Source organism: Coturnix japonica, chromosome 3 (assembly GCF_001577835.2).
Source record: "Coturnix japonica isolate 7356 chromosome 3, Coturnix japonica 2.1, whole genome shotgun sequence".
Classification (NCBI taxonomy): Eukaryota; Metazoa; Chordata; class Aves; order Galliformes; family Phasianidae; genus Coturnix; species Coturnix japonica.
Genome location: NC_029518.1, coordinates 45042593 through 45066594, shown reverse-complemented (window position 1 = coordinate 45066594; position 24002 = coordinate 45042593). Strand labels below are relative to the sequence as shown.

Below are 24002 nucleotides of genomic sequence, written 5' to 3'. Positions count from 1 at the left end.
GGGGTAACAGTGACTTACTGATATCTTTCTGATAGAGTTTTTTGGTATTAAATAAAGGATTATCTCTTTAAAAATGTTCCACTCAGGCAGTGTTGACAGAATAGTGCTGATCTCTAAAATTTACCTCAAATAAAGGTCCAGACAGCAGCCCAAGCATATTGATTTTTCTTTTCACTCACAAGTTGACAAATATTTGTCCCTCTATAGGGTTGACTGCACAAGCAAGCTCAGTTACTAGCTTTGTGCTCTTGCTTCTCAGTTCACAGGCATAGAACTAAATCACAGTGAATTCCCCAAAAGGAATTTAGGATAACTTTAATGTTATTAGTACCAAGTTAATAGTGATAATAGACATTAAGTTCTTATATCTCTGTGTATGCATGCACTGGGAGGAATATGTCTTGTTTTCCAGTTTAATTTTATTTAAGATCAGAAAAACTCTGAACTATTTTATTTAATCAGCATGAATATGACAGAACCCTTCATTATGAGAGGAGTGTAATACATGGCAAATGCTTTCAATTCAAAAAGATTGTTTATTTTGAAAAACTATATAACAACTTCAGAATCTGTGTAGCCCAGGCCCAGTGGTACAGGCTTTCAGTGGCTAGAGGAATGTACTTGTATTGGGGAACATCATTAGGTATGTATGCTTATGTTATGGTTTTGTAATTTTTACTATGGGTATTCCACATCATAACATCACGTGGAGCACAGAGAAGAAGAACTACACATCCCAGAGGACCTCATGGTCAAAGAGGAAAATACATCACAGAAGTGATGCTTGCTCTCTCTCTCACTGCCTGGCAGCGGGTGTGGGTGTGCTTCCAAGCCATGGCACCTTCAATTGCAAAGCAGGCTTCTTCATCTTCGGAAAACTCTCTCTCTTTTATTTTGCTTATTAGCCTCAATTTCAACCAGATTGTATTATATTGTGTTATCTTACGTTCTGATATCATAGTTAGTAAAATAAATTTTTCTCCTTAGCTCCCATCTCCCTACCCCTTTCCCTTTTCCCTTCCCATTCTTGGGGCTGCAGGGGGCATGAGAGGAGAGGGGGGCATAGGCCTACTCCCCCCTGTCACAGACATAGATTGATCTGGATAACTGTGACAGCTTATAAAATGGTTCATATTTCCCAAGACAGTGACAGAGTCTTTTGATTTCAGATCTCTAAAGCAAAACCAAGTTAGAGACCTTAGTGTGAACTATTAAGGAAACAACAATGTTAATTGCTTATAATCTAACAGTATTACAGTGTTGGAGACTAAAGAAATCAGAGCAATTTACGATGTTCTGTAAGTCCCTTCTTTTTGTAATTAAATGAATCAGACTATAGTGTGCGGGAGAAATAGGAGGAATATGTACATCCTGGTGAGCACTCAACACAGCTCTGGAAGAGATCGGATCCAAACTTGACTTTTCCCACTCACAGTGAACCCTTTGACTAGGAATTTTCACGCTTAAAAATCCAGCACTGCCAGAGATCAGAGCTGCTGCAGAGTCATTTATTTTGTGAAGAGCTTTGCTGTTAATGAGAACCCACAGTCTTTGACAGGGAACACCTGATTTACCTTCAACAGCACAGCTCAGATTTACTTTATTCGTGCTTCCAGGCTATTAGATCAAGTTTGGATAAGTGAAAGGAGAAATGAGGGTGATGTGGTAAAGAACTCATGGCACCTTTTCAAGATCCTAGTGTCTTTTTTGGAGGGTAAAAGCTAGATTTGAAAAATGGGGCTGGTCTGTTTTGCCTGTGAAGTATCCTACAATACTGTGTGTCCAGTGTTCCCAAGTACTGCAGAGATGCTGAAGAGGATGGGTCAGTGCTACTCAGTGTGCCCAGAAGATCAGTTTTGTTGCTGTTCTGTGCTCTAGCTGTGGCAAGCAGCCTGGGCCATTTGACAGAGCTGCCCTCCTCCGTGCCTTTCCCTCACCAGGGCAGCATGTGCGATGACCAGTAACCTGTTATGGCACAGCTTCATCTCAGGAGTTGTCTGTTCTGTCCTCACACAAATGGTGGCTAAGTTACATACAAAGATGTCAAAGTTGATCAAAGATCAGGAGTTAAGATTTCATCACTACTCTGGAATGACTTTCATATTTTCCTTGAAAGATAGAGCATCAATAAATAAATTATCGGGGGGGGGGGGGGGGGGGGAAGGAAAGTCAGAAGGTAGAAAAGTGGATGTTGTCTATTGTCTGTTTTTCTTGAGACTTTAAAATGTGTTTTGTTTTTTTTTTTCCCCTAAATTTATATGCTCGTTAATATCTGAATATTGTCTTGCAGTGTTCCAGACTGATTGAAATGTTTGAAAATTTAATCATTGGCTCTCTTCCACCCTGTATAGGTAATGCAGTGTATTTATTTATTTATTTAATTTGATGCAAGTCTCAATCTGCATGCACATCCAAGCATTTATTGAAAACACTAAATTCTGATTTTATTGGTAAGCTCTGATTAATAGGCCTACTGAAGGGCTTAAGAGCTGTTAGCACAGTATTTCTGAGTGATTTCAATAAAATACAAGTCAATTCAGGGGAAATATATAGGCACATTAATAAGAAATTAAGCCTTAAATTCATAACCATTTTCTCATTTGCAACTGATGATAACGTCATATGTTGTCATTTTCCAGGATAATATCCTAAACGATAAAGTAGGGGAATTAATAAGTTTTGCAGGGGTATCTTGCTGAAGTCAAATGCTTCAAATTATGAAGCCTCAATTCAGTCAATCTTTTGAGTAAATGTTAGAAAGTAATACATCAATCTGTTGGAAATCACATCCTTGAGAACTAAAAGAAATGATGCTGCCATGCAATAGGCACTGCTCTTTGATTATGTGTTGTGTTAATTGAACAAACAATCAAACGGAATGGGAAAGATGCAATTCTTATATTCGTGATGAGTGGAGTGTAGGTCGTGAATACTTTTCAGTAAAAGAAATGCAGTGTTTCTTTGAGCAGTCTGAAAAACATATTAATTATGTAGCAGTGCTGTGTATTGTTACTGAATCTGATGCACCTCTGTTCTGAGGCATTCGCCTTCACAAGAAGGCAGTATTGGAAATTAAAACAGACATTTCATTGTCTTTTTCATAACTCTTCTTCATAAGAAATGGTTCCCTACTCTACAGATGAAATGCTGGAGAATACAGCAGGGAGCTGATGAGTACAGGGGCCCACTGGTGGATTACACAGATGCTCAGGGTGGTAAGCAAACACCATGTCTCGCTCCAATTTGTAGGAGGGAGGCAAGGTTCTTTGATATGTGTATACCCGGCGTGAGATTAAGAAGCAACGGTTCAAATGTTGGTCCAACCAGTTTATTAAAGACCTAGGTGTTTTTTTTAGGGAGACGGGGAAGGGAAGGTAGGCGATAGGGAAAGTAGGAAATGTAAGCAAGGAGTCTTTGCAGATAGCAAAAGAGACATAGTCACCACCGTGGATCCAGCGAGGTACACAGCAGTTAATCTCAGGAACTCGTCTGATCACGCGCGGGGATGGGAGACAGCCAGGGAGCTTCGCAGCAAGCCGGTCCCGGGGGTTTCTTCCGACGAGGTTTTTCCCTCAGGGAATTCTCCGGCAAAGGTGTCTCTGGGAGTTTGTCTCCAAAGTCCCCAGTTTAGCGAGGGCCTTTTATCCCCCATTTTGGTGGGAATTTTCCTCTTCGAAGTCTGAGAATTGCAGCTCAGCATTTTTGGGGAAAATACCAAACTTCCAAACAAACAGGCAAACACTTCTCGAAGATGATTTACAACCAGCTTTTTGTGACATTCCTGGCCACAGATGAGCCAGCAAGGAAGGAAGAGGGGGTCTCTGTTGCCGGACACAAGCGTTATCGCCTTCTGGCAGTGGTCCGCTCCTTCGAGCAGCACCCCTGAGAAAGACTGCTCTTCCCATTTCTGCTTATCTTTGCGGTCGTAAGCAGAAACACTATGGCACAATGACACCCACCATCCGTCCTCCAGCATACTTAACAGTTGTCAGTCAGAGTCTTATCATCAGGAAGGCCTCATGAAGCAAGCTTTGAGACAATAAAAGAAAACCAGTTCTGTCTTTCACACACCAGGGAGCTGGAAAGTGATGAGATGGAATAAGAGGTGTTCTCTGAGAATAAAAGAGAAAGGAGTTACTGTGAGGAGAGGAGAGCAAATTTGATCTTTTTTTTTTTTTTTTTTTTTAAATGTAGTGAAATTTCACATATTTTTCCTTTGAAATGAAAGAGTAAAAACTGTTCTAGTCACGATTCACAGCACATTAAAAAGAAAAAAAAAAAAAAGATTACGTATCTCAAAGATAGTGAGCAGCTGTGCTCCTGGGTTTATCTAAAATGCTGAAAGTTACATTGAAATGGTCCTCTGTGGTCAAGTAGTAGTGCTATTTGTATTTAACATAATGTTCCATTGATAGATGAAGAGCCTAGGCATTCTTCTAAAGAGAAAAGAAAGATAAAAAGACAATTCTAACAATGTGCACATTACAGTTCTAAGAATAATTCATTACTCCCTTGCTGACAAAATAGAGAAAACTTAAAATACTTTCTTATTATAGATGAAAATATTCAGTCTAATCCTAGGAACAGTGGGATATGGAAAGAAAACTTCACGAAGATATTCTCAGAGAAATCTCAAGCAGTTGGATTTTCTTCTTGTCATTACTTTTTCTTAGTAGATTCTTGCCTTTCCTTGGTACCTACTTGACCTTACCCCATGTAAAAAGATCAATATAGCTTTTTTGAACATCTGCTCTTTGGTGAACAAAGTAGGCAAGGCTGCCCCCTTTTGAGGGAGAGAATCACAATACTGGTGCCTTAGGGGTGAGTTATGCTCTGGGACCTGACTTAGCTCATGAGGCTGCCCTAGTGCCTTGAATGCAAAGCTATCTCTGAGTCAATTGAATTTTCACTTTAAAAAAAAAAAATTAAAATAGTTGTAGTATTCGTTGTCTATACCATACATTGATTGCAAATGGGTGCTTTGTTTAGGCTGCTGAACTTGACTTTTTGGTTTGGTTATTTGTGCTCTGTCGGGTTCTCAAGGTACAGACAGATCAACTTGGTTTCTAGAGATAAGATGCTATTCACTATTCCACCCCCACTTTATCATCTTCCATCTCTAATTCAGTTTTTTTTTTTATATTGACTTTTGTTCCTGTTGCTTATCTGCTGTTTACTTTTAGTTTAACAAATGAATATAATATTGCTAATTTGGAACCTCTACTTTTTTCACATGTTTGCAAAGATGAAAATTTAAGTTTCCAGTTACCACTCTCTTGAACTGCCAACTTTTATAGCCTTAAAAGTGAGAACCTGTGAGACTAAATCTCCCTCGATAAGGACATGAAAGTTGAGTAGAGTGCTTTTTTCCCATTTTCCACTTTTGTGTCTTGTGTCCCAGTACTATAGCTTGCTTAAACAACTGTTGTTTTCTTATTTTTCTGGCTATACTGCTGAAAATGTAAACAGTCTAACAGCGACTGAGATCAGCAAGGGCATAGCTCTGCTGACTTCTGAGCTAGGATTTCACCCTCAGAGACTATAAGAATTACAAGTCTTGCTGTTTTTCTTGCAGGACATAATGCTTGCTTCAATCTGTTTTGAGCAACAGGTCAACTAAAATGGTTTTCTACTGTGGAGATGGAAAAAGAGAGGGAGGTAAACAAATTTGGTGAGCATTGGCGAAGGTCTTTACAGCAGGCATAAGCTATGTGAACAGGAGGCAGACAATGATACTGGTTTAGGAAATGCCACAAATTCATTGTTATAGTCTTGAAATAAACAGTACTTGCCCCATTCCACTGTAAGAATAGAGTGAAGTTCCTGCTGTTAAATACAGCTCATCTGCAAAGAAAGATGGTTAGGTGCACCCTGGGGAGAGATCTGAGTTACCATTTAAGAAAATGGCTAACCAAATAAAGTTTGACAAATATTATTGGATAAAGTAGCTTTGTAAAAAGTTTAAATTCTAACTTGAAGACTGAGATTTTCACTCTATCATAAAGATCAACAACAACAATAAACTTACATAAATTACCAATAAATGATATTGCAGAACTGAATGCAGATTGAAAACTTCATTGCATAAGCCACAGATGTACAAGGAGCATCAACATATTCTTATGCCAACAATGTGGAGCATTAGACCTATATATAATTTAAATGTAGTGAATCTCTGATTTTCTTGTGTGCCTCAGGATTCTACTGCAATATGAGTAATAAAGCAAGGTAAATGTAGTCATCTCCTCCCAGTTTATGCTACTCGCATCACTAACTTACCTTTCTTACTCAGCTCAATGCAAGAATGATAACAATGTGAAGGAAAAGTCACTAAATCCATACAAAGTAATTTTAAAGGTGTTTTAATATTATATATAGATTATATAAATAATAAAAATAACTGGTGATTAAATCAAATTACATTCTTATGCTGAAAAGGTCTATGAATTTTTAACGATTTTATGAATTCTTTTTTCTTTGATTAAAGACAATCATTATGTAGTGAGAATTTTGTGTTATTTCCTTTACGCATTAATAATTATTATATGAATTTTTAAGGTCATGATAATTATATTTTTAAGAGAAGATGTATTGCCTTGTTTATCTTTTTTATGGCTTAAGAATTTTGTAACAAAGCTTTAAATATTTTCATTTTTGTAGCTGAATTTATTCATTAAACAAGTTATAGAGGCAGCAAGGAGGCTGCTAATTAGAAAATACCTGGAAGTGCTCTTCTACAGCTTAGCTATTTGTGGCTCTTTAATTACAAAAAAATATTGAACATGTACACAGAGAAATAACTTTCTTGCTGTGGGGTACAAATTTTATATTGTTATCAGTAGCTTGAGTTTCATAGTAATTTTCCATAGCTTACAATGTTTGGATATCTTCCATCTTAGAGGGAAAACTAATTCATAAATACACAGATTTAGATGAGCTTGGCAGATCCAGAATCATGAGGTATGTTTTCAAGTGTGATTATTTTTTTCCAGTGGGAATAACTTTAATAAGTTCGTAGACCTATGCACATTAATTCTACCATCTTTTCCTTTGGGAGAAAGGCAGCATCACTGTACTTGTGGGAAAATCATTAATTACTTTCAGAAATTTCTGAAGAAAATTCCATGTTACTTCAGTTTACTTATAGAAATTTCCTATATTTTAGCACGATTTGTGCTGTGTATTTGTGATGTAAGTGTAAGATAGCATGCAAATATTATGTTCAGCAAACTGTAACTTGTGTGCATGAGTGCTGAAGTCAATTCATGAACCTTGTACTTGAAACTGGTCTGCAGTTTGCACTATGACTGTTTCAAGGAGTGACTGCTGTTTTAATATGCAGTTACATTTAAAAGCATGAGAATGTGAAGTCATAATTAACTGAAAAGCAGAAAGGTGTGATAGTTGGAATTTGTTTAAGTGATTTTTGGGTTGTTTGATCAAAATTTGAAAAATTTGAAAAGAGTTAAAATTCAGGTACAGAAGTTCAAGTATAGGAGTTAATGGTGAATGTGTTCATGGTACACAATGCGGATAGATGTCATATCTGTTAGAGTAAATTAGATAAAACCGATAAAGAAAACAATACTTTTTGGCTATTCATGGAGAATTCCTTGATTTGCAGTAAAATCACAATTGCACTTCTGTACAATCAGACATGATGATCTATAACTTCCATACTTATTTTTCTTTTTAGGCACTGTATTTCACCTTCATGGTGAGAAAGCTTCCAGGGGCAAAAGAAAATGTCTTCATTTCTTCTTAAGCTGTTAGTGTATTGATCCTTCCTGAAAGCCATCATGGAGTGCTAGGAAGGTGCTCTCTTATTACTTTATTACTCCATCCTGATCTTCAGCCTGTCCTAATTGAATTACAACAGACACTTCTTCACTGACTATTTTACCAAATAACAGCAAATAATTACAGGTTTTCCTGCAGAATTTACTCTTTAAGAAAATTACTGTTAAGCCCTTGGCTTGAGGCTAGGTAAATCGACATAATGAGCTTTATACACTGCTCTTTTCAGTAATCTTCCTTAGTTTGGCAGTCAACGGCTTTAAATCTGAGTGTCATGAATTGTAGATTAGGTAGACTACCTTCACCTTTACTAAATGGATATGGTATGAAGAGGGCCTGTGATACAAGAAGTAATCCAGTTCCACTCTGGGGGGAAAAAAAACACAAACAAGTAGAAGGAAGCAATTTGGCATATAAATGCTTGGTAAGTATGTGAGTTCAAACATGGAAACTTTTGGTAAAACTTCAACATTGCCTGCATTCTTGGGTGTAATCATAGCTTTGCCATTTGCTATTTTATTCTCTCAGGCACATAAACCCAGGAGACACTGCTAACTCGATTTAATACAGCACAGTATTTCTGGCTGTAAGAAGCACTAACTGGTCATATCAGCAGATCTGTGGGGGAAGAGAGAGAGAGAGACTGGAGCTCAAGTTCAGCTGTGTTTGACTTCATTTGGTTTTGCTCTGACCAGGAAGACTGACAGACTACAGGGAGATGTGTAACTCCCTCTAGAGTGTTTCATTTACAGCCCTGTCCTTTGCAAGGGGGGGACCAAAGTGCAAATAACTCTGAGAGCATAAGTGCATGTATAGAGCATGCCACAATGCTGTATGAAAACATAGATATGTCCCAAAAGCATGACTGTGTACTCAGCGATGGAAGGAGATGAAGCAGAGAGGAGTCACTCTCTCCAGAGTATTCCAGAGCTATCATGGCTCATGCTGGGCAAAGCATTTCTGTACCTCACTAAGCTTTCAAATGATAGGTTATAAATGGAGGCAGTTTCGAAAGGAAGAGTAACACTGGGATGACAGAGGTTTGCAAAGTTGTTAATATTGCACTCCTCTACAAACTTAAGGTGGGTTGTATATATAACTGAACAAAACTTGGTAGATCCTCTGCAGCTAATGAGAAGACTTCTTCAGACTCTTTCTTATCTCCAGGGTCTGGGAAGCCTAATCAGCAGTTCCTGCAGTAAAAACTGAATCAGAAAAGGCAAACTCCTCCTTCTCAGTGTTCTCCGTTACCACCTAACTCAGCAGCAGGCGCACGTTTTCCCTAATTTTCTTTCTTTTGCTATACATCATTATGTTAAATTTACTTTCCCAAAGTATTTAAGTAGATTTAGTCACTCATGATACATGGTTGTTGTATATGGATCCATTATGTGAGACATGAAAAACCTTTAACTGAACAATAGCCTATGACGTGAATATTTATATACATGTATATTTGATGGTTAAGTTCAGGCATAGTAGTCTGTATGGGAAACTGTTGATCACAGCCTGAACCTCTGATTAACCATCTGAGGCAAGCGACAGCTGCGGGAGCACAGGTGAAGGTAATTCAGCTGTGCTCCCAGAAGGGGGTGGAGCTTGGCTCCACCTCTCCTAGATCTCATTTAAGGGCTGACCACCACTAAAGCAGGATCTCTTTCTGGAGATTGCTCCTGTGTGGAGTTTTGCAGCGAGCCTTGACGTTGGCAAGCATCTGTCTTTACCGAGAGCCTCAACATTGGTGAGCATTTGTTGTTTATCTTCTTTTCTGCATATTATCTGTTAACTTTACATTTGTTCAATTATAACTGTACGTGGTCTAATCTCAGGTAAAATGAGACTGGAGAGAATAGTTACTGAATAAGTGCACAGTGGCGGATACTTTGCCTGAGAGGTCTGTAGTTTCCCAAATAACATGTGCTGAGTTATCATGAAAATTAATTTCTAATACAAATATTTGAAGTACCATTTCTTCTACTATCTCACTGTGGGATTTTACAGACTCTTCATAATCAATGATTTGATTATGAAGCCTTTACTACCTTCTGGTATTTGATGTTGAATCTGAAGCTGGTTATGCCTGCTCTGCAGGTCAATTGCATTAGTTTATATACTGAAACAAAACCAAGACTACACCAATTTGGATGCATTATGGTATGCAGACAAACTGTTTGCAGACAAACTGTTGCTGTTTAGACCTGAAAATCACTAAGCCACTTTTGCTATTTGATGCAAAATTAATATGTAATTTTTGAGAGGCTAAACATGCATTTAGACACTGTCTGTTCTTTTGCAGAACTGACTGGAATTACACAAACCTTGATATGCATCTTTACCTGGACAACAGATCATAGTTTTTTCATTAAACTGTCCATTTGTTTTTGAAAACGTGACCACGTTATGCCCAATTATGTTTGTAGAATGTTGTGTTAGCAACTTTTAACAACATCTGGATGTAAACAGCTAAATGGATGGGAGATTTGAGGGGTGAATTTCATTTCAGATGTGTGCATTCTTCCATTCATCATTTTCTATCTATTAATAGAGGCATCCAACAATTCAGTATTCTGGAGTTCAGAACCACATCCAGTTTCCTACCTTTTGATTTATGGAGAGTTTAAGCATTTACTGCAGCTTTGTGAATTTGATTTATGGAGTTGTGTATCTTTTTCTCATTGTGTTTAATATCAGAATGTATGAAACCATGTTTGGATCTCACCTTAGTGTGTGAGGGCCCATGCTAGGTTACTTAATCCATCTTTAGTCCAGGCCAGTGCTATATACTTCATGTTGTCTTTTTATTTTGTTTTTATTTAATCCTCTCCTTCCCATCTACTTGGCATAACTGTTGATCAACACGGTATATTAGTTGTAAAGACTTCTGTTTCTCTTTTGTTTCTTGAAGTGTTTCCTCCAATTAGTTCAATTTGTAGCCTTGCTTAAAGAAAGAAAGTGGAAAGTGACAAAAAAAAAATTGAGCAGAGTCAAGGAGGTTAAGCATTTTGGATTTTATTATTTGATTATGTGCCCTTGCACTCATTGCTGTGCTTCACAAGAAAAATGTCTCTCTCCAAACCAATGACAGTGTATTTGGGAATGGGGCGATCATGAAATTAAATTAATTACTTTTCAAAAACTAGCCAAGACCTTTTCACGTGCAAAAGACTGTTTAAAATTACCAAGTTCTATTCCTATAGGATATTTACATCTAAACTTCATTATTCTTGTAACAGATTTGTTCATCTACTTGTTGTCATCTTTTCTGAAAGCATTCTGTGCCTTGCTTATGATGAAATTGCAATGGGATTTGTGTGGTTAATCCTTTTTAAAACACCCAGCCTTTCTACCATGCCAGAATGTATTTCAGCAGTCTCCTGGAAGACTGCCACTCCTAATTATGCAGTGTTCATAATGCCATGATTCAACAAATAAAAGTTAAAACATAAAGAAGCTAATTCTAGAGCTTCTGAAGTTTCTCCTTCTTATTTAATATGTTTTTAATGTGGATTGAGGTGACGTAGATTTAAAAAAAAAAAAGGGGGGGGGGGGTAGATTTAAAAAAAAAAAGGGGGGGGGGGGGGGGTACATGTCTGTTCAGTGCCAAGTACTTTATGCTAAGTAGAAATGTATGTGTTGTCTAAAAGGCATTGCAATGGAAGATAGACTCTTTTTTGATTGTATGCCTTTTTGCCTTGGAGCATGAAAGTCTGAATAACCTGGGCTTATTTATGCTTTAACTCCATGTAATCCATATTTTTATAGCTGTCTGCCAAGCTCTTCAGCAGTTTTCTCAATTCTGTATGTTATGGAAGCTGCTTCAATTCCTAAACTTCTGAGTAATACCTCTGTTGTTTTTCCTGATATGCAAAAAATGCTGTGTTATAATCTTTAAAGTTGATAACCACAGTTAATCTTTCTTCCTTTCCTAATAAATTAGATAAGGGCTGCTTAGAAGTTAGTGCCTGCTATTTTATGATGTTGGCCCGCTACATCAGAGGTGGATATTGGTGGTGTGGCAGGAGAGGTTGAACCTTCCTAACAGTGCTGTTACACTTTGCTGTGTAACAGGGGGCAGCAGAGAGGCAGATACCACAATGGCATCTATTGTGGTAGAGTGAATGAAGAAAAGTGTGTCACTAAATGCCTCAGTGTAGAGAAAATTGCACCCTTTGGTATTCATTGGTGCTTTCTTAATGTTGATGGTTACCAAACAGTGGATGTGAGTGCACTGAGGCGGTGGGTGGTGTATTTGAGCAGTGGGTCTGCTCCGCTGGTGCAGATGTATATGATCATGGCATACAGGCTTTTGTTTGTAGCAGGAAACATATGTAGTTAATAGTGGCGACTAAGCTGAAAAATATAGTGCTTTGTAGCTGAGAATTTGCTCTATCAAATGATGCTGTTGTACTCTTTATCTATTTTAGTTTCCATGGAAATAAATAGGAGGCATTATTTTCAGAGCAATCTACAAGGTTGTTTGTTGGTCTAGTAAAAATCTGCTTAATGCTAGCAAATGCTCGGGAGCTACGAGATATGGTTTAGTGGTTTTCTGTAGGTATGGTAAAGGGAGGACGGTTGAACTAGATGATCTTGTAGGTCCTTTCCAACCTTGTGATTCTATGCTGACACTTTCAGAAAACAGCCCTAATCATGCAAGATGTCTTTCTATAAGTTGTGGCTAATACAGAGCTCATTGCTACTTAGGTTCACATTAAGTTATTTTTTCATGGTTGTTTGTCATTGCAACACTCAAATCATAAGATCCTTTGAATCTTTGCAGTCAGGTTTTGTTGTCACTATTCTGCAGAGTTTTGGTCCCATTAGTAAGCTGCGCCAACTCACTGATCACATATTTGAATGCATTGGGTGGTGTCAATGGTACACTGGTCTTCTTCCACTGTAGTAACTGCTGAAGTGCCTGCTTTTGAACTTCTTTTCATTGGAAGTGCAACTCTCTTGACTGTGGCCTGCTGGAGCTGCTGCCAGCATCCAGAACAGCAAATACAGCTTGCAGATGCAGGTGAAGATGGAAATGGCAGTGTTGCAAAAAAAAAAAAAAAAAAAAAAAAAAAAAAAAAAAAAAAAAAAGCCAGTGTTGTATGAGAAGCTTGATTGTGGTCATTTTGCAGCAAGACCATTAGGGAGATGCTAATATGAGCATGGGAAATGTGGCAGTGATGGTGAGCGCCTGAGGTTCCTTGTGGTCTAAATCATCCTATAATCTTGAAAGCAGTGATTTGTTATATAGCTTTGCACATCCATCTAAATGCTGATTCTTTCTGTAAGTTAATGTCATGAAGCAAGAAATTCCCAGTGCTACAGAGGATGGGATAACAGCATGTTAAAAAACAACAAAAAAAAATTCATCTCTTGGCTAAGAATGCTAAGAATGTTTAAACATCTTCATGCTTGGTGTTTCAAGATCTCCATTTGGATCTTCATACGAAGATCAATTCATAATCTATTAATATTAACGTCACTTTATTTTATATATTTAAGACTTAAATGACTTGACCTTTTCAGCATAGTTGGTCTTTTAGTCAAAGTTGTATTCATCTCCTCACATTCAGCATTTCCATATTATTAATCTTTTCTGCTGCTTCTGGAACCTGCAGTGAGTTCGTTATGCATTTGAGAGCACAGAGTACTTGACATGAACACAGTAGTGCTCTGGTGGAAATAAGCTATTTTAAAAATCACCTCTTAGCATAACTTAATTTCATGCTTCTTTAACTCCCTACTCTCAAACCTGGTTAATATCTGTATTTTAAGCTTGCTCACATTTTTCTCCCAAATACATTTCTGCCAAATAGTACTCATTCCATTAAAATAATAACATATGATATAATCATTGCTTCTGAGAAGCAGCAGGAAAGATTGGCTTCCTGAAAGTGGCTATTACTACCTTAAGATTTGGATAAATTAACATACATGGCTCACACAAATTTCAAAGATCCAGGAAATGTCAGTCAAATCAGATGGATTTTTTCCTGTCTTATTTAGTGAACCACAGCCAGTCCTCACAGAGGAGTGAAAGACTTGGGCAAGCATTTCACTAGTGAACTTCATGTTAAAAGAGATCTGCAGTTTGTCTTTAAGAATTTTTGTTTGTTTGAACCTAAGCTGGTATCTATGCATTTAATTGGGCATACATCTAATTGGTCATGCATTTTTTTCGGTCATATCCTCATTGCTTTTAAGACATGAACTTCCTCATATCTGTTCAGCCTATGGCAATCTGTTACAAAGTTTGCTATCCCATAGTGTGGAAAAGAAATAAATTCCTCTTGCTTTTTTTTTTTTTTTTTACTGATTGTTGATCACTGAAGGCTCCTAATGTCTGTGCTTGGAAGCCACAGATGCATTTTCTATTCACCTTCTCCAAACTGCCTCTGATTTCATGAGCTCCTGTCACAGATTACTTTCATTGCTCTTTTCAGAGACTTGGAACTGTTCTGAGATCACTAACTTAAATGGAAAATGTTATAATTTATATTGTAGGACTACAAGGGTGTGGCAGACTTTAGCTGTAAATTTTGCCTTGAAGCTATCATATAAGACAAGTCATTTGGGTTTAGACAAATATTTTATGAATAACAATATGAACCTGTTCTAGCACTTTGAGTTTCATACACAGAATGTGTACTTCAGTAGATACAGGGTGATTATCCAGAAAATCCAAATGTACTTCTAGATCTTAACATATGCCTAAAATTGGCCTGATTAGAAGTGTTGTAATTAGAGGTTGATGGGGTGCAGTTAATTCATTACTTGGCTTTAGCTCATCATAGAGAACTGTTAGAAAACTAGCTTTTATAATTTGTTCTTTTTGGATAGGGAAAGTGTTTCACACATTCTTGATATATTTCTGTTCCTAAATTATTTCATATTTATTGCAACAAATGTTGCTATAGTCAAGCAGCTGTTGAAACTGTAATTGACCATACAGTTCAGAAGCATTTAAAATTGCTTATATTAACAGATTTCTATGTGTATGCTCTCTATTTTAATAAATAGGAAAACAGTGTGATAGTTCTAGTATTTTTATTATATTATTTTTCAATGTAGTGAATTTGAAATTGTTATATTTGAAATTGTGATATATACAGACAAAAACACAGATGGTATTTAAGCCATGAGACCATGCTTGATTCTTTCATAGGTATAACCACTGGGATTCTCTCTCATTTCTCTCTGATTTCAAACAGAGCCTTGAGTGAAGGATATATCCCTGTAGGTATCTGCAGCCCGTGATATCCGGCATCTGTTCAGTGTATTCCATTAGTATCTCTCTTCCCTGAAGACTCTTATCTTTGAAGATTAATGCTGACACCTGTGGGTTTTTGTTTCTTTTTTTCCCCCAGTAAGTTCAACTCTTTGTTCTGTATTACAGAGTGAACTGTACCCCTACAGGGTATTTTATGTCCCCTATGTCCAAACTAAAACTTCCATAATCCTTCATGTTTAACTCAGAGTAGTTTTTGGCTTTTAGTTTTTGTTTCTTTATTTGCTTAATTTTATCTAAGCACAGTCAATGAGATCTGATCTGGGGAGTATCTGACCTGTTATGAATTTAGTTATTAGTTGATAATGCTTTAACCTCTTTCTGGGTACAATTTGAGAGGGATTTTAAATCTTCTAACAGATGTTCCTTAAGGCATGTCTTTATGAAAGATAGATACAATTCTTTTATTCCATTTTCTTTAGTAACATATCTCCAAATTAATGAATTACATCAAATTCAGAGTATTTTGATTTTATTTTATTTTTTTCATTTGTATTATGAGTCCTACTTCATTGTTTTTCACTGCTGGTCCAAAAACTGGGTGCTCTTTCAGCACAGATTTCTGAAACGTTTTAATTATTCATTTGGTTAATTTGCTTACTACATTGATATCCATGCTAGTTGTATATTCTCTGAATCGCAGTATCGGTTCCTACACTGCTACAGCTTTGAGGTAGTACTGCAGTGATGGATGGAATTTTGTTTTTCTGTTATTTCAATAATTTACTTAGTGTGAACATTCTCAACTTCTATTGGTTGAACTCCCAAGGTTGTCAGTCTTTTCTAAGTTAGTTGCATGTTATACTATAGAACATTTAGGTACCTGTCTTTTTTTTGCTGTTAATTTGGCAAAACCTTATTGAATCTAGTGGGATTTTAAAAGGAGAGGCAAACTTGAATAGAAGTTGATTATAGTTGTTCTAATCTTTCTCCGAAAGGGGTTTTTTTATACTTTAAATCCCCCCTCAGTCTGTCATCCTTAGGCTTTTAACTTGTTTAAAAATCACATGGAAAAAGACGTGTTATTTTAATGTTTTGAAGAATTATAATATGAGAGAATATCTTAATTTTACACCAATCTTAAATGTATTAGTGCCTTTTTTTTTTCTTCTGATCCAGTCATATATCTTCATGATGACTTTCATTATGTGTGTTGAGATAACCTGTGCTGCTGTGCACTACTTCTAACCAGTAATCCAAAGCCGTGAGCTTTGAAACAGTTTGCAGCATAGTTCAAATAAAGATTTAGGATTCCTTTATAATATTTCTGATAGTCCTGCACCTGCTGAGTTGCAGTAAAGCAAGCATATTTTACAAAATTCTATTTATATTCCATTTGTGATTCAGAATTTTCCACCTAGTATGACGTATTATTGAAACAAAGATGCAGGTCTACATTGTGTATGCCTCTGGTAATTTCCAGATTACTGAGATTTCAAATTGTAATTGTTTCTAAGGAAGAGAGTGAAAAAACTAAACAAAAGAGAAAGGTATGTTTGGGTTTGATTGCTGGTTCAGATCCTCCAGAATGGTTTTAATTATTTTGTGTCTGAAGTGAACACTTGTAGTGTACATATATTATTTGTCTTCCAGTAAAAATTTTCAACATTTTTAGTTTTTGATAGAAAATGGAAACGTTTTCATTAAACAGTGTCAAAAAATAAATTATAAATACATCTTTAATAGATGCAAACCTAGATGCCTCTATTATAATAAATCTCCAGACATATTCTTTGCTATTTGTTGGAACTTAAGGTCATCTTAATGAATTTGTTCTTCATTAGGAAAGAAAAGACAGCCAAAGCAAAGGCATTCTGGAGCAAAGATAAGATGCTTTTATTTTACTGATGCACATGGTGAGCAACTCTTCAATTATGACTAAGCCCACCATTGCCATTTCTGGGTGACTATATGCTATCACACCCTGAGAAGGCTTGTCATTTCACAGAGATGTTTGTTATGCAAAGGTGTTTTTCCATGTCTCACGTGGAATGAACTCATCAAACACTCCTGCTAAAGGTGAGCTGTGTCAGCACAGCTTAAGGTATCTGTGGCTTCTGGAAATTATATCTGCTGATAGATAATATGATTATAGACCAGAAATCCCTGAACTATAAAATTAAGTCATTTATTCTTGGAGAAACTTAGTCTTGTACAGCTACAGCATCTCACTGAGAATTCATATCCAAATAATATATCTGGCCATTGTTTCAGAATTCTGTAATTAAATATTTTCCAAAGAATTTGATTCTTTAAGATGTTCCTTCAAATTCCTATATATATTTATATATAGATTTAAAAACACTCTTGGCTTCATCTCTTTTGCGTTCTATACGATATCTGTATGAGAGCAGAACCATGCAGATGTTACTTGCTATTCAACTAAGAGGTATTTAATTACTTGAGACTTCTAAATGCTTGATACATGTATTAAAATGCCAAATCTTGAAGACCTTAAAAGAATAACATTTTCTCTACTGTAAATGACTACTGTCACACCCATTTTTTTTATTCCATGTAATTTATCTCCTCTAAAGAAATGTCCTATCAAATTTTGTCTTTTTTCTTAAAAAAAAAAAAAAAAAAAGCAACCTACATCAATAATCTGTATGTTGAAGAAGTGAAACAAATAAGCCACTTGAAAAAATTATCAATTTCCTCTTCAGCCTTACAGCTTCAAACACTAGGGTCAAAATTATATCATTATCAGACTGTAATCCAGATTTGGTGGAACAGTGTGGTCACTGCATTAATCCTGTATATACTTCATATTCTAGTAGATATTGTTTCTTAAATGTTAATGTATGGTAAGAACTTCACGTAAAAACGTTTACCCAGTTTTAAAAAGTAGTTCCCTTAGTAGATTGGATTTTGTTTCCCATGTCAGATTCTGAAATGCTCTTTTTAAGGTACCGTAATCCAATAGCATAATCACTACTAGCATCTTGTTTGGCTTTCTGAAGTTAACAGCTTTCATTCATTGTACTCAGGTAGGATTTTATTAGATGCTTATAGAGGGGCTGTTAAGATCTTCTACACAGTAATCTTATGATCCTTTATAAAAACTTTTTTCAACCACCATGCCATCTAAAATACACATTTTGCACTTTTCCAAGTTTAGGTTGGTGTATGAATTCTTTCTCATTTAATAAAATACGGGAATTTCTTTTGCACACCCTAAAGGGGAAGATAATGAAAATTATTCTGAAGATCTTGTTTGGTTGTTAAATTTCCACAAACTTCAAAGCCAAGACATGTAATTCATGTGAATTGTAATAGTCATAACAATAAGAAGATACTGGTATGAAAATAAAGATTAGATTTACAAGAAGCCTATTAAATGACTGGCTCAAAACTTCATCACATGGAATGTTTCCAAAAAGTTTTCAGTCTTCACATGGACTTCTGAAAACTGTGAATGCATATATTAGAATAGATAATATTAATTAAATACTCAGTGGAAGATGTAATTTGTAAATGTCAACTGAGTACTTCAACACCTTTGAATTTCATTTTACTTTATGGCAAGTACATTAGAAGAAATGAAAACTTTTACTTACTTGTTTTTACTTACTGTGGTTTTTTTTTATGTATGCTAACTTAGCATGGCTTTCAGCAAGACTGTCCTGTAGAGGATGACTTTCAGAACTGAGCCAAAATATGATTGATTTTAGGAAAGAATGTAAAAGAGGAGCCTCTTTTCAGTTTTGGCATTAACTAAAAATAAATGATAACTCTGTTAGAAATGACACATTCCTTCTTTAACCTTTTGACTCTTGAAGTAGACCTAAACCCCCAAGTCACTGTATCCTATACAATTGCCTAATTCTGTGGTCTCAGACTATCTGTGAACTTGATGTCAAGCAGGATCTGTGCACAGTCAATAAGCTTTCTACCAATTTTACTGAACTACTATCAAGAAAATGTGACAACATTTCAGATTGGAATATAATTGTTTTTATTTTGGTCCCATTTATGCAATTCTACCACAAAATGTGTATCATAATACACAGAGAAAATGACATAATTTAAAGTCAGTAGATTAGATCTAGAAATCATTGTGTGTATGTCTGCCAAATTAGAAAATACCCTGGTATTACCTGCTTTATGATTTTTTGGTTCCTCAAATGATATAAATTTGTCAGATTAACTCCAACTACTTATTTTTGAGCATCTTGGAGTGTGTGTATCTTGAAAAAGTAGGAGTCTGTAGTCAAGATACCCTTGTGAGAATACATTTAACCTATTATCCTCCTCATACTGTGTTTCTGTCAGGACTAGCAGTATCCTAAGCCCATTAATATATTAGGTATTTTTTACAACAGATGGTCACTTACAGATATTAAATCAAGAATTGGAGCACCAGTAGATGGAGGAAAAATAATTATATAGTTATCAAAGTCAGAACAGCATGACAATTCAGCTTCAGTATCTGTGTGTTATAAGTTGACATATGGAGCATTTTCTCTTCCATGAGAAAAAACATTTGGGCACTGCATGAATGCAGTGCTCCCCAGACCTACCATTAATCTTCTGCATTCTTACACCTCCAAAGGATGATGGCAGCTTCATTTTCTGAATCAAAATTTGATGAAATACAGCAAATGCAATGCTCTTATACTGAGGCAGCATTTTAAGGTATGCATTTTACTTACTGTATGTGAATTTCAGTAAAATTGCACAGCATACTGCAATAAAAAAATAAACAAACAAAACCCACCACCTTTTTAATCTCTTCATTGGTCATACTGTAGTATTTACTGAAGAGAAAAAAGTTTGTGGATTGTAATTGGTAGGTTAAAATATTTTATAAACATTTTTAAAATTATAAGCAATTGATTATCCACCAGTTTCTTCATACATCCTTCTCTTGAGTTTGTTTTTTCTTCACAGCTCACCTTTCTTCTTCTAATAAGACTGGGTTTTGTTCTAAAGTAAACTGAATTTTATTTATTATTTTATTCTTTCTACTGCTTTTAAAAAGATAGATTGTCTCACCCTTCTTCCTACCTTCAAGAAATGTGCCTCTACCTTTGACCTCTATTTAAAAAAATTGTTTTTTATAAAACTTTGATTTCACTTCTCCTTCAGACAAATCCTATTTTTATTCATTCCATCTGCTAAACCCAGTAGGGATATCCACAAAATAAAAGCCTTGGAAATAATACCATTATCTTCTGAGAGGGGTTAAATAAATGGTGTTTTAGATTAAAATAAAACAAAACAGCCACCCCCCCCACCCCCCCCCCCCCCAAAAAAAAAAAAACAACCCACCACCACCACCAACCAACAAACAAAAAGCTCTTTAAAATTTCCTTATTATTGGAAGTGAGTTGTGATTTATCTGATCACATCAGGGGTAGACCTGACAGTATTATTAAATTTCATTAATGCCACTCTTTGTATGAAAATCTCTCAGCAGGTATTAAAAGGCTGTTGTCAACAGCTCTAAAAAAGAGCCTGAAATGCAAATGTGGATGTTAAAATGAGACTGGCAGCAGTGAAAAATTCCATGGACTAGGTGTTGTTTTAACAAATCACACAAACCTGATCTGTGTGTGATTTAGTACACAAGAGCTGGTCTGTATATGCTGACTGAGGTAAAATGAGTAATGTTGAGAATGTATATTAAAATCACAGTGACATATTATTACATTGCCTTTAAGTTTTTAACAGTGTAAGTTCAGGGAGAGAATATTCATTTTTGTGTGTACTGTTTGGAAAGCGTGTTCATTCAAGCAGAGAATGTATTGTGAATGCAGTGATCAAGGAAGTGAAGTTTTGTTTTTTTTTTAATTATAATAGTGATTCAGGAAAAAACGTTGGGAAAGATTACCGATTACTCACTTCTAAATGAGAAAATTTCAGCTGTAAGAGAAATCAAATTTACAGTGTACATACTTAGTAGTGCCTGGATATACAGTAGACAGAAAAATGCCAAGGATTTAAAAATGAAATAAACTTAGAGTCCTTAAAAACAGTTCTGGGATGACTCAGTGTCTTGTTTTTCTCAAGAACATTTAAAAATATTTTCCCTAAAGCATCTAGCCTTGTTGCTTTATAACCCTGCTCTTGCGCTAATAAATTTGACTGACAGATATAGAGAGATAATGATAGGATGGCTTGTTTTCAACAGCAAGTTGGTGCTGGACCTGTCCCTGAAAGACATAGCATCCATGGACATGTACATCAGGGTGCTCTCAAAAATGTTTTTATAGGGACCAGATTTGATTTGGCTTTCATAGGAATGCTGGTAATTGCAATTTAAATCGTGAGTTTAAATCTGGGAAATACCCAAGTGAGAAGACAGTAGCTGTGAAGTGAAAATCAGCTAAGGGCTGGGGGATGCATCTCTACTGTTATTTGCCCAGGTATAGTAACCACCCCAACCATTCACTGATAACACTAAAATGGGAACAGAAGTACTGTTACAAAACATTGATTTCTAATTTTATTTTGCTGCTTTTCTACCATGAATTGAGTAAAATATTTGTGTTGTCCAGCAGATTTCTCCAGCTATTTGTGAACCAGTAGGGTGAGGTGAATCTAAAAGCAAAATAAGAATTTCTAACTGTTTGATACTTGGTTGTTACTGCTTGTTTGGTTTTCATCATCTGGATGTTATATACATAAGAATCATGGGAAATGTTAAAAATAAGAGTAAAAAGCTGGAGTAGTGTTTTTTCTTTTGCTTATAGAAAGGAGTAACTGATACAAATGAAGAAGAAGGGAAGCTGGTGAGAACTCGAGAAAGAAAAGAAGTCAAACTGAAAGAAAGGAGAAGAAAATAATCTGAGTTGTGTTCAATGTGGTCTAGGTTGTAAGACTGCCAGCATGTATTTGAGATGCATGAAAAAAATTAGTATCTCATTGGTGAGATAGTCATGAAGTAGCTGCTTTAAACCTGTGTATTTCCCCAGGCACTGATGGAGGAATGATGGAGAACATCTGAAGGGCAGATCTGTTAATAAGGATGTCTGGATGTTCCATGTGGATGTTTGTTGCTCTATCTGGCAGAGTTATGTAAGCACCTGTATAGCTCTAAATACCTCAATTGCTTGCTTCAGGATTTTAATTCTTTCATTTTCTGCAACTATTGATCTGGAAAATGCTGCAAGATGTTACCACCTTTTCAAATAACTTTAAATTGGAGACAAAGAGGTGGTAATCAAGAATTTAAACTAGATATCTGCACACGTGGGGGATTTTGGCAAAATAGAGGGAAATTCAGAAATATATGTAATTTTGGGGAGAAAAAACAAAACAAAAAAACAAGAGGTTACCCTACAGGCCTAGTGACTCTGTGTAGGAATCAAGAATGTTTTATAAACATGAGGGAACTTTCTCTAATCTAGTTTTAGCTGCAGCCACTGACGGAACCTTCACAACCTCCCACGTGATCAATTCTGATGCTTCTCAAATCTTTATAAAAAAATCTCAGTAATATTCTTAACTGCAATTCATTCTTGTTATCTCATTTAGAACAGATTATTCTCTCTTTCTTTTTGACAGCCTTTTATGTTTTAGAATACCATTTTTATGTCATTTTATGCTTCTAAAATGTTCTTCTTTAGGCTAAATGACCTTAACTGATCCATATTCTTCTTGATGTGCACCTCTTTTTCTATTGCTTTCCTCTCTGCTGCCTCAGTTGTCTTATATTTTTACTAAAGAATCCAGTAATTTAACTACATAGTGAAATTGCAGCTGAGGCTTTCCAGTGTTATGAATCAGTAGAATTACTTCATTTGACTCGAGTGTATTTTTTCTTTTTCTTCCTGGATTTTCACCTTTATATATTTATATAATTATATTCTTTACTTCTATAGAATTTAAAATTCTCCTCAGTTATCTTATATTTTTTAAACTGCTTAATTTTCATTATTCCTGTATTTGGATAATTTAATCATGTCCAATTTCTAAATTAAATCAATGATAATAACTTTCCTAAGCTTCTACTGAATTGCATATTTTTTTTTCATTACATTCTTCAGCAAATTCACTGTACTCTTTAGTTTCTTGTAATCTGCGATCTATGTATATGTGGTCTATTTCTTCATCTTGATTTTAATGAAATACTGAAAAACACCTGCATCCAGAATAGACTCAGAAAAACATCATCCTTTTAGTAGTATGATTGACTAATATTTTCTTTAGTAAGAATAGTCAGCCACTCACCTTATAGATAGGCTGTATTTCACTGTACTGATTGTCATTTAGAATTGCATTAAAACTTGTGATAAATGGCAGTTACTGTTTCTTTTCTATTCGCAAGTCATGCTGCCCCACAATAGAACTAAATCAGTCATTTAAGACAATTTATTTTTTCACAGATTCTTACTACTTATTACCTTTTTCTTTCTCCTTTTCTTTTTCAGAAATTTTTATAGCCTCAGCAATTTAATATAAATTATATTGTTTTTCAAATTGCCTTTGACTTGATCTTTTCCAATTGTACTATCAGATTTTATGCCTTTGCTCATACTAGATTGTTCTATTCCACTAAACTGTGCTACTGTTTCCTTGCTAGGTCCTAGTGTATTCACTCTCATCAGCCAGAAACAACAAATACAGAACAATACCTGTGAAGCATGAGTACTTCACTTAATTGTATGTACTAATTTCTCTATGCATTTCATTTTTTCTAGTTAAGTGCTGCTGAATGCCTACTGTTTTATATAGTCATAGACCCCAAATCACCAGAACAGTCAACTGCACATGTCCCTAAAAACTTTGTGGTCTGAGTATTTATGTTCTGGGGGTACAGGTAATTGAAGCTGATTTGCTCAGGTGATGGTTAAGCCACAAAGAATTTGTGTTGCTTGGAAATAAAAAGAAGTGTACTTCGTCTGAGATTTCTCTCCGTAGTAATCCGTTTCCATAGCATACAGGAAATGTAGATTAGGAAATTAGAAGTATA

At 35.7% G+C, this 24002-nt stretch overlaps 1 long non-coding RNA gene across 2 annotated transcripts in view; it reads left to right on the top strand.

The window, feature by feature from the left end:
• LOC107311584 overlaps positions 1-24002 on the top strand; it is a 39935-nt gene that overhangs the window by 13494 nt on the left and 2439 nt on the right. The window contains exons 2-3 of one of the 2 annotated variants that reach the window (XR_004306757.1): positions 22003-22105; positions 23613-23692. This is a non-coding gene — a long non-coding RNA (uncharacterized LOC107311584). Of the gene's footprint in view, positions 1-5575; positions 5672-6055; positions 6333-22002; positions 22106-23612; positions 23693-24002 lie in introns of those variants that run through there. The other variant, XR_001554153.2, reaches the window with a different exon arrangement.